General features: G+C 38.8%; 1 long non-coding RNA gene and 1 other non-coding gene across 2 annotated transcripts; both read left to right on the forward strand.

Annotated features, from left to right (window-relative positions):
* The first annotated feature begins 515 nt into the window (after nucleotides 1-515).
* Nucleotides 516-3,131, forward strand: LOC111025023 (uncharacterized). Its single transcript, XR_015787336.1, has 3 exons — nucleotides 516-955; nucleotides 1,054-1,095; nucleotides 2,845-3,131. It is a non-coding gene; the product is annotated as an uncharacterized LOC111025023 (long non-coding RNA).
* An 8,358-nt stretch (nucleotides 3,132-11,489) lies between these two features.
* LOC148209097 (small nucleolar RNA R71) lies at nucleotides 11,490-11,595 on the forward strand. Its single transcript, XR_015787490.1, has one exon. It is a non-coding gene; the product is annotated as a small nucleolar RNA R71 (small nucleolar RNA).
* The last annotated feature ends 496 nt before the right edge of the window (nucleotides 11,596-12,091 follow it).

Raw genomic sequence — 12,091 nt, forward strand, 5'->3', positions numbered from 1 at the left:
GAAGGAAAGAGTGGGTGTCAGGGCCTCGGGTATAAATGGTCGGGGTCTGATATGTAACGCCCCGCGTTCTCTGGCTAATTTACTTTACGACTTAATTTGTCCCTTTGGATTTTCCCCTAAGCTCATAATTTAATTACTTGATTTTCTTTTTATTTGGAGTTCTAACTTTGGGTAAATCAGATTTAAGTTTAATTTCGTTGGATTAAGATAAATTAAGTTTTCGAACTTTTGATTAGATTCTTAATTAAATCTTAAATCCAAGGTTTTTGGAAATTTAAATTAATTTATTTTCTTTTTTGATTTAACTTTTGGATTGCAGAGGTTAAATTAATTATTTTGTCGAGTTGTTGTGAGTTTTAGTTGGGTTATAAAAGTTTAATTTTGGGCCTTCTTTTATTGGGTTATTGGGCTTTCTAATTTTTGAAAACTAAATAAGTGAAAAAAAAATGTTGATAAAATAAAACAAATAAAAGAAAACATGGAAATAACCCAAAAGTAACCCTAGGTCCCTTCTTTTCCATTCCATTCTCTTGTAGGTTAAATTAACAAGGCATGTCTTCGCCGAATTGCCCGATTCAACTTCATATCCGGCGTCCTACGACAGCGATATCGGACCTCGACGTTTCAGCAGGGCTACGATGGTGAGATTCGAGCAGAACCGACACTTGTAGCCGCCGAACAACCATATTTGCGGCTCTCTCTGGCGCTGATCTCCGTGACCAGCAACGCGATCCCTCCGACGACTTTAAACATCCTAGATTAGTGAAGTCCAGCAAGTTTCGTGGTGTTATTTTGTTCCGGCGACATTCGGAGTTGACCCATTCCATTTCGGACTCGAATCAGAGTTCCCATCGTTTTTCTTCATCAGGCTAGCTAGCACAAGGCAATTGGAGCTTTGTTTTGGGTGCCTGAACATCCTCGGCGTCGACCCACTCCTAACCCAACAGGTTTTAGGGTGAGTTAGTCGGTAACAAATCACCTAAACTTAGTTTTGATGCAAGTTAAGTGTTTTTCAGTAGGATTCTAACCCAAAGATTGGTATCTTTTGTTTAGGTGTCGATTATTAAGGTGTTAGTGACGCGTTAGGACATTTGTGTAAGTAGTTCTTACTTGGGGGATGTTTGTTGATTGAATATGTATGAATTGTGTGGTGCTTTCGGTGTGTTTAATATTTATTAATATGTAAGTTAATTGTATCTTATGAATATTGGCTAATGGTTGTAAGTAGTTTCTTACTGGAGGGATTGGTTGTTGTGTGCTGATATGATATGATTGTTTGCTCGTGTGCCCATGTGTGATACTTGCATGTCGCTTGTCGTTGTTATCATTTAGTAAACGTCATTGTTTATGAAACTGTTGATATATCTTGGGAAAAGTATGTGGTTGTGTGAACAAATTGTAGCTAGGTAATCCTGGATGACTATGGTTGAATTGCTATTATGTTCTAATTGGTTTTCATGATGAAAATTGTATACCGGTACTATAATCTAGTGTTTCGAAAGCGTATTGAATATTTATGAGAAATCGGTTGTGTTTGATGTATGCTGGGTATTTATCAATTATATTTTGGTTAAGTGGTTGATTGTGCTTTTTCTGTGAATGATGCCTGCTGGAGCTGTTGGATCTTGTTGGACTATTTTAGATTGATTGGCTGTTACATATGATCATTTTGGTGTATCGCATATTGGACTATTATGAGATTGTTGATGCTTGAGGCATGGCGTAGTAGCAAGTAGGACTCTTATGAGAATTTTGGGACATAACAAAGTAAGTAGCACGTGGGCGGGTGTGTGCGTTGATCTGTGTTAATAAAAATTGTTCTTGCTGATTTTACATTATAAACATGTTTCTCTTATTATTTTAATTGTTGGACAGGTTTGTGAGGTCGATGCTGTTATTGTAACTTGCGGTTATTTTATATATATTGGATATGTATATGACTGGTATTCATGTTTGTTGTCTGCAACTTTAGGAACTTACTGATATTGTATGGTTGGAAGTGATTAGGATTTGTTAGGTTGTGAAAAGCATGTTATGTGAAGAATGTCATAGGGTTGTTTGTTGAAGCTTTGTGTGCGCTATGCTGTGAGCAGGTTGGTTGTTGTCAAACTTTGTGTTTTTGAGATCTGTGATGCATTGAAATCATACTAGTGGTTGTGTCGTGATGGGCGTTGTGGTGGTTGGTGTTATTAGGGAAGTAGTACTGAAATCCTGGTTGGAGGCTAGAAATGATATGTGGAGTTATGAAAGTTACGAAGTGAATTGGTGAGTGTCAGGGCCTCGGGTATAAATGTTCGAGGGCTGATACGTCACTAATTGGGTATCGAGGCCTCGGGTATAAATGGTCGGGGGTCGATGCGAGGAGTCTTTCGAAAGGAGAACTATTGGGGCATTGGGTACAAATGGTCAAGGGCCAATAGACGGTGAAGTCATCGGGGCCTCGGGTATAAATGGTCGAGGGTCGATGCTGCAGGGTCGGGGCTCTGGGTATAAATGGTCAGGGGCCGACTCTGCTCGAAGGAGTTAACTGTGGAAGGCTAGAGTAGCGGTGATAAGCGTAGAGGTACTTGAGATGTTAGGGAGACTAGAGGTTGGTAGTTAATGTGTTCCTGGTTGTGGTTGTCACCGAGTTTTATAGAATGTGTCTATGTTTGAATGCATAATGTGATGAAAAGCATAACAATGAATGTTTCATGATTTGGTTGAGCATGATGTGTGTGTGTTGATTCTTTAATAAGCATGACACGTTGTTCCTTGATAAGTATGCTGTTTGTGCGTGACCCTTCAAACAAGGGCTGCTTACTGAGTACTGTGGTTGTACTCATCCCTCTTTTTCCCCTCCAGTTTCCAGGTATCGAGCTAGCTCTTGGGATGGTGATGGCGAGGAGGAGACTTGATCCGAAAGGCCATTAGCTATGCTGCGTGAAATTAATTTCTTTTAGTTAGGATAGTTGTGGCCATTTAATCTTGTAGTTGAGTTGGTAGTGGTTGGTTTTGTTTAGTTTTATTGTCTAAAGGATGATTGTAAGGGTGCCGATTCATTATTCTTTTCGAGCATTAACCTTGTTAGTCTCTTGAACTACGGGATTGTAATCTACATAGGATAGTTATGAATACATTCGTTTAAGTTGTTCGTACTTGAATTAGTTTTTGCTTCATTGCCATTTGAGATGGTAACATTCATTTAGTGGATGGTTTATAGTTAATAAAGATTTCCTTGGAGGGTTAGGTTAAGGTGAAGTCGGTAATAAATGGTTTATCTGTATAGGATTTGAGTTTCTCTTAAAACTTTAGTGTTGTTGTTCTAATTGTTCAAACTCTCGTGAGTGTTGAAAATCAGAGTAGCGCTGACTGGTGGTTTATGTTGAACGCACGCACTAAGCGTGGTAACAATTCTATAGATGCAAGCGTACACCTGTCAGAGTAATATAAAATGGATGGAGTATCCAAGTATCGATCTTCAAGGGCTTCTAAATAATTTCCAAACTCTAAAGTTTTAATGAATAGTGAACGTTGAGATGAGTGATTCTTGTAAAATGGAAAGTGGTCACAAATAATGGTTTGGATTTGGGATTTGGTCTTATAATGGTAAAACCTAGTCCGAATTACTTCAAGTTAGCCAACAAAGAATCAAGGATACGCTAAGGACGATATGCAGTTTACTTTAGGAACCAACGACTACGCTTTTCACTTGACTTATGTCTAAGCAAGTTCAAAGTCCTAAGACATTCCCTAATATGTCTATTATGAGAGATATCTTAGTTTTAGGATGGAAATAGTCGCAACCTCGGGTTAAGGTCCTATGTCTAGGCTACTTAACCGGAACCCTTATGTCTAAGGCGCTCCTCTCCTCGGTTTAACCACTCAACAATGCAAATAAGCAACCTTTTCAGTATTGACTTGTTAAGACTTACAGTTGCCTTCTCTAAATCCTAACTTTTTGGGAAAACATGTTGACCAATGAATGGAAAGCAAAAACACTACTTCTTAGCAACCCTTTTTAGAAATAAAAGGCTAACTATCTATAACCGGGCTAGAGACGGGAATTTAGAAAGACATATTGAAAAAAATACAGCAAGTAAAATGGTTGAAATTGGAATGCATGTGTGAAAAACAAAAGTTAACTAACGGAGAGTTTTTCTCGGGATTGAGAGCTTCGCCATTCTCTTTCAAGCAAGGGGGAGTGTCACGTGCTCTTTCCTCCAAAAACACAACTCTCTTAACTAAAAATAAAGTAAAGGCAAAGGGAAGATAAGCAAAGTGCTGGATTTTTATATATTTGAATAAGTAGAAAATAGCTAAGTACAAATGGAAACAAAACAAAGCTCAATAAAGGAATGTAAAGTGCTCGGGATTTAAAAACCAAAAGCAACTAATGAAAGCAACTCAAAAGTATTTAGAAAGCAACAAAGAAACACTAAAAATGATCCAGAGAAGGAAGCAAGGCTTGATGAATTTGGTGGAGAAGCTGCTGGAATTTATAGCTGTGCAGAATTGGTTAGGTAGGTCCTAAAACGATGGTGAATCACCCATTTCCAACTCCTTTGACTAGCTAAATTGTGCTTAAACTGATAGTGGAACACTTCTTCTACATGTATGCATCGGTTGGAACCACCAAAACATATTGGAAGACGCATTTCATTAAGGGCAAAGTTGGAAGAAAAACAGTTTTCTGCAGCCTTCCCAGGCGCCTGGCGCCTCCCATGTTGGTATTTCCGACTTTTTGCTTCTTTTGATTAATTTCCACTCCCAAATGGTCCTAAAATGTCATAAATATAATATAAGCCAACCACAAACCATCATATATAAATTTTGCATGAATTGGAACTCAACCGACCGAGAAAAAGTCCGAAACAAATCTAAAACATAATAAAAACAGAATCTAAAACCTTCTTTTTACGCATGTAAACAAGCGTAATCACACCCCCAAACTTAACTTTTTGCTTGTCCTCAAGCAAAACTTAGCAACTTTAATCAGCTTCCTAACACATGGACAAGGTAAAGCAAAAGCAACCGATATGTTCAATCATAAATTGTCTCAGGGAAAAGATGCCAAAGCCTACCATTCTATTGCCTTTGTAAGCTTAGTCACTATAAACCAAGTTTGAAATGAAAGAAACTTTCTCTTTCAAAATCCTTTTTCCTTTCAAAAACAGAAAACGTTTTCAAATACCCCTAAGGAATCTGCACACTCCCTTTTTACATAGAGACTTTTACATCTCAAAGACCAGCTACTAGCCCTTGAGGTTTCCACACACTAACATCGGTTTCAACCACAACTACTCGTAGAAAGACTTTGAACTAACAGCTAGGTCATAAAACGACGACAATGAGAAACACGAAGTCACTTATCACCATCCTTACTGCTATTTTCAAAGTCAACACCCAACCTAAAACTAAATGGGTGTCTACAGTAGGACTCGGAAATCATAAATACATTTTCTTTAACTCTCATTGTTTCTACCACTCTTTTTCTTCTAACACAAGTCTTTTCCCCACTCTTATTTTCTCTCAACAAGACTCTTTTTACTCTTTTGCAACTTTTGTCTCTTTTTTTTCTTTTTTTGTTTCTATTTTTTAAGCTGAGTGCTTTTCAACACTTTCTTTCTTTCCAACTGACTCTTTTTCAAAAGAAAATAGCATGATTTTTCAAATATAAATAACACTTTATCTTTCTGAAACAATGACTGACACAACGACTGTCCCCCCCAAACTTAAGAGAGACAGTGTCCTCACTGGGAAAAGACTTTTGCATCGGATGAAAAAGGCTTAACAGTAAAAAGGACAAGGACTTCCTATATAGGGGCAAAGAAAAAGCTTAAAGTTTGTAAAGATCAAAAAGTCATAAAAGAAAATGAGTTTATCACAGAAACGAAGGAAATAGCTCAAAGCTTAGTCAGGCATAGAACAGAAAACTCAACAATCTCTTATAATCATCATCGACATGAAATCACATGCACAGCACAGATGCTTCACAGTAGGCATGTGAAAAGCTAAACTAAGGCTAAGTGAAGGCATACTTTAAGTGATAAGAAGATAAACGATACTATTTTATTCATGCTTCAACTGAGCTCGAAACATAATCAATACAAAAAAAAAAAACATGCGTAGTAATGCTAGCATATGCGAACTACGTCATTAACCAAAACAGTAATACACAAAAAAAAAATAGCAAAGAAAGAACCTCCCCTTCATGAAGTTGGAGGTTGTGGACTAGGATCAGTGTCGGTACTGGAAGATGGATGACCAAGGATAGCAGCTAGCGCTGGAGGCCATGAAGGTAAAACCGCAAAATCCAATGAAGCCCTCAAGTGGTAGATATGTTGCACGACTTCTCGAACCTGATCTCGCAGGTGTTGGTTCTCCTCTCGAAGACGACGAATCTCCGATGTAGGAGACGTCCCAGTACCTTCCCTTCTTTGTAGCGCATGGGCGATAATTCTCCGAATATTCTTCTCTTCCACAAATGGAACATTCCCTAATATTTTCCGAAATGCTGGAAAAAATAGGGCAGGCGCCAGGTGCCTGCGTAAAATTTTTTTCAACGTTTTTTTTTCTTTCTTTTGTTTTTCAACGTTTTAAAAAACATTCTCTGAATAAGAAATTTTTTTTATAATTAAACAAAAAGAAAATACAAGATACAAAGACTTCCTTCCTTTACTTTTGTTCTTTCAAAAACGGATAAGAAGGACAAACATTTTTCGCAAAAATTTATTGTCCTGAAAGTTGAATAGAGGTTTTTCCTCTATCCACTGGTTCTCCAAAATACGGCTTAAGTTTCTGCCCATTTACTTTAAAAACACTTCCCTTAGAATCAACTAGATCCACTGCCCCATATGGGTACACTTTAAAAATTTTAAAGGGACCAGACCATCTAGACTTAGGTTCCCAGGAAAAAGTTTCAACCTAGAATTGAACAACAGAACCAGATCACCTTCTTGAAGATTGTTCGGCCGAAGACGTCTATCATGCCACTGTTTAGTTTTTTCCTTAAACAGCTTAGCATTCTCATAAGAAAATTGCCTGTGTTCCTCTAATTCCAACAATTGTAACTTCCTCGCTTCACCTGCAGCTGACAAATCAAAATTTAATTTCTTAGTAGCCCAAAATGATTTATATTCTAGCTTAAGAGGCAAATGACATGCTTTTCCAAAAACTAGCCTATAGGGGGACATGCCGAGGGGAGTCTTAAATGCTGTCCTATATGCCCAAAGTGAATCATCAAGCTTAAAAGACCAATCCCTACGGTTAAGATTTACAGTTTTTTCTAAAATGTTTTTTATCTCTCTATTAGATATTTCGGCTAACCCATTCGACTGAGGATGATATGCTGTTGCAACCCTATGACGCACATTGTATTTAGCCAACAACTTTTGCATAGACCTATTCACAAAATGAGCCCCCCCATCGCTTATCAGACAACGCGGGGTTCCATAACGCGTAAAAATGTGCTTTTGCAGAAAACGAATGACAACTTTGGAATCATTGGTAGCAGTTGCAATGACTTCTATCCATTTCGAAACATAATCTACTGCTAACAATATATAAAGCTTACCATTAGAAGATGGAAATGGACCCATAAAATCTATACCCCACACATCAAATATTTCAATCTCCAGGATCGGGGTTTGAGGCATTTCGTGGCGTTTAGATATATTACCTGTCCGTTGGCATTTGTCACAAACCTGGGCAAACTTATGTGCATCTTTGAACAGAGTGGGCCAAAAGAACCCACTTTGCAAAACTTTAGCTGCGGTTTTGTGTCCTGCAAAATGTCCTCCATATGGAGACATATGACAAGCGTCTAATATCGCCTCGTGCTCTTCTTCTGCTACACACCTGTGTAAGATATTGTCAGGTCCTAGCTTATACAAAAAAGGTTCATCCCAACGATAAAATCGAACTTCATTTAGAAATTTCTTTACCTGTTGCTTGTTAAACTCATAAGGAACTATTCGACTTACCAAATAATTTGCTATATCGGCATACCACGGAACTGAATCAACTCGCAAGAGTTGCTCATCAATAAATTGTTCACGTATAATAGTTCCATCATCATAGAGCGGGGATTCCAATCTAGACAGGTGATCAGAAACTTGGTTTTCAGTACCCTTCCTGTCCCTAACTTCAATATCAAACTCTTGAAGTAACAAAATCCACCATATCAAACGTGGTTTCGCATCTTTTTTAGCAAATAAATATTTTAAAGCAGAATGGTCAGTAAAAACAATGACTTTTGTGCCTATCAAGTAAGACCTAAACTTATCAAAGGCGAACACAACTGCTAACAGTTCCTTTTCAGTAGCAGTGTAATTGAGTTGTGCACCGATTAGAGTCTTACTAGCATAATACACAGGATGCAAGATCTTATTTTTACGTTGTCCTAACATAGATCCTATTGCATAATCACTAGCATCACACATGAGCTCGAAAGGTAAATCCCAATTAGGTTCGATAATTATAGGGGCTGAACATAAAACAACTTTCAACATTTCGAATAATTTTAAACAGTCATCATAAAAAACAAATGGTCTATCATGTTCTAACAATTGACACAAAGGTTTAGAAATTTTAGCAAAGTGTTTTATAAAGCGGCGGTAAAATCCCCCATGCCCTAAAAAACTTCTAATCCCTTTAACATTTGTGGGAGGAGGTAGCTTTGAAATGATGTCTATCTTAGCGTGGTCTACCTCTATTCCTTGCATGGAAATTTTGTGACCCAAAACAATACCCTCTTGTACCATGAAATGACACTTCTCCCAATTTAGGACTAGGTTTGTTTGTTCACATCTCTCCAATACTGTCTCCAAATTAACTAAACATGCGTCAAAAGAATTTCCAAAAACAGAAAAGTCATCCATAAAAACTTCTAGAATATTCTCTTCCATGTCAGAGAAGATGGCCATCATACACTTCTGAAAAGTCGCGGGTGCATTGCATAATCCAAAGGGCATTCGCTTGAAAGCGAACGTACCATACGAACACGTAAATGTTGTCTTCTCCTGGTCTTCTGGAGCAATAGTAATTTGATTATAACCCGAATATCCATCTAAAAAACAATTGAAATCCTTTCCTGTCAGACGGTCGAGCATCTGGTCAATAAACGGTAGAGGAAAATGGTCCTTCTTCGTTACCTTGTTGAGTTTGCGATAGTCAATGCTAACTCTCCACCCACTCACAGTTCGGGTTGAGATGAGCTCATTCTCCTCGTTGGCCACCACGGTTATACCCCCTTTCTTTGGTACACACTGTACTGGGCTTACCCAGCTGCTGTCGGATATTGGGTATATAACACCGGCGTCAAGCCATTTAAGAATTTCTTTCCTTACAACCTCTTTCATCTTCGGGTTCAACCGCCTTTGACTCTCGGTAGAGTTCTTAGCATCTTCTTCCAATAAGATTTTGTGCATGCAAAAGGCCGGGCTTATCCCTCGGATATCCGCTATCGTCCATCCAATGGCCTTTTTGTGCTTCTCCAAAATCTGCAATAAAGAATATTCATTAGTAGGTGATAAATTGGAAGCTATAATAATTGGTAAAGTGTCGTTATCCCCTAGATATGCATATTTCAAATGCGACGGTAATGGCTTCTGCTCCAACGTGGGTGGTTCCACTATGGACGGAAGTAACGACTTGCATTCTTCTTTTTGTATTTTTTCAACAGGATTAATCACATCTTCCGGTCCTTCTGCTATCTTATCAAGCTCTTCTTCAATCTCTGTAACTAACAAGTCAGAAAACTCATCAAACATAACAGGATTCAAGCTATTTATAGCAGAGCACTCTTCAAAGTCTCCTGGTAATTTCATGGCGTCTAGAACGTTAAATTTAACTTCTTCATTATTTACCGTCATTGTAATTTCTCCCTTCCTCACATTAAAAACTGTATCCCCAGTGGCTAGAAATGGTCTTCCTAAAATAATGGGAACGTCTAAGTCTGCCTCGCAATCTAGAATGATAAAGTCCGCAGGGAAAATGAATTTGTCCACCTGGACTAAAACATCTTCTATCTTTCCCTCAGGTCTTATGATAGATCTATCTGCTAGTTGGAGGGTAACCGTAGTAGGTTTAGCTTCTCTTATGCCTAAAGATTTGAAAACTAATAATGGCATAAGATTCATGCTAGCGCCTAGATCACATAATGCCCTGCCTCAGTTTTTTCCTCCTATGGAACATGGAATGGTAAAACAGCCATGATCGTTACATTTCATGGGTAGCGGGCTGCCTACAGCTTCACTACTACATTTTGTCATGGCTACCAGTTCATGCTCTCCTATCTTTTTCTTCCTAGAAATATATCTTTCAAAAACTTAGCATAATTTTGCATCTGTTCTAGAGCATCTACTAATGGTATATTTATATGCAATTGTTTTAAAATATCTAAAAATTTTCTAAACTGGGAATCATTATTTTTCTTAAATAATCTTTGTGGAAACGGGGGAGTAGGGGTAAAAGAAGGTTTTACCTGTGGAGGAACACTCGGGGTGTCCTCATTACCTTTTCTAATATTTTCTTTTTTTGGTGTTGTTGGATTTTCTGGTATCTTTACAGTTGGTTCAGTGGACGGAATCTGTACATCTGTTGTTGGTATTGTTTGTCCATCATATGCCAGTCCACTCCTAAGGGTGACAGCTTTGCACTGTTCTTTCCCTTCTCGTTTTGGTAATTCAGTATGGCCTGGAAAAGAACCTTGTGGTCTATTCTTCAATTCATTGGCGAGCTGTCCCAATTGGGTCTCGAAATTCCTCGTTGATGCCGCTTGGGATTGTATCACTGCATCGGTTCAGGCCATGTACTTCTTCATCATATTCTCAAGATTTGTGTTGTTATTTTGAACTGGTGGAGTCTGTGTTCTCTGATTGTACTGCTGTTGCGGTGGCGGGATGTATTGCTGTGTAGGTGGAACATATGGCTGCTTGTTCTGCTGGCTCTGCCCTTGATTAAAACCGCTCGAACCTCCTTGACCTCCCCATGAGAAATTAGGGTGGTGCCTCCAACCTGGATTGTAGGTGTTCGAATATGGGTTAAAGTTCCTATTGTTCCCATGTCCTACATAAAAAACGGAAGCAGCGTTATGTGGACAATTATCATAAATATGGTTTTCACTGCAAAATGAACAAATGAGATCGTTGACTTGGCAAACAGGGGCAGGAGTGCAATAATCCGACTGCACAGGTTGTATCGGTGTGGCTAATGGATTTTTTATTCCCAACGCCATCTCTTTCAGCCTCTGGTTCATTGTAACCATCTCTTTTTGCATCGAGGTCGCAATGTCCAGAGCCTAAACTCCAGCTGGATCTTGCTTCTTTGGTGCTGCCCTAGATCTTTGCGAACACCATAGTTCGTTGTGCGAAGCTAAGTCATTTAGGATGTCGACTATCTCGTTGAATGTCTTCTTTGTAAAGGCTCCGTTGGCAGCATTGTTTAGCATTATCTTAGTAGGATGATCTAAACCTCTAAAGCAATGTTCTATCTGGATGCATGCCGGCAAGCCATGGTTGGACATTTCTTGATTAGTTCTTTAAATCTTTCCCACGCCTCGTGAACAGGTTCACGATCATACTGTCTAAAGGAGATGATCTCCTCTCTGATATCAGCGTGGCGAGTAGGTGGGAAGAATTTTGTTAAGAACTTCTCCACTAACGACCCACATGTGGTGATGGATCCCGGTGGAAATGCATTGAGCCATGCTCTAGCTTGGTCCTTCAAAGAAAATGGAAAAAGTGTTAGTCTAAGACAATCGTCTGTTATACCCGGTAATCGAAATGCATTTGCAATTTGAATGAATGATTTTAGATGATCATGTGGATCCTCATGTTCCTGCCCTCCAAAATGTCCAATTGTCTGCAACATTTGGAACATCATTGGTTTAAGCTCAAAGTTTTCGTGGGCTGGAATAGGGTTGACTATCCCTGAATCAAAGTTCTGAAAAGCCGTGGCGGCATATTCTCGCATTGCCACGTCTCTGTTGTCCGCCATCTGGATATGGTTGAATTCATCATTTCTTGCATGATCCCTCATATTACCGTTAACAGCAGGTGGATCAACCGGATCACGAGGTGGAATATCTGCCATTGATGTGCTCCTACTC

The sequence above is a fragment of the Momordica charantia genome, assembly GCF_013281855.1.
Source record: "Momordica charantia cultivar OHB3-1 chromosome 9 unlocalized genomic scaffold, Mcharantia_2.0 BLBB01000009.1, whole genome shotgun sequence".
In the NCBI taxonomy this organism is placed as follows: Eukaryota; Viridiplantae; Streptophyta; class Magnoliopsida; order Cucurbitales; family Cucurbitaceae; genus Momordica; species Momordica charantia.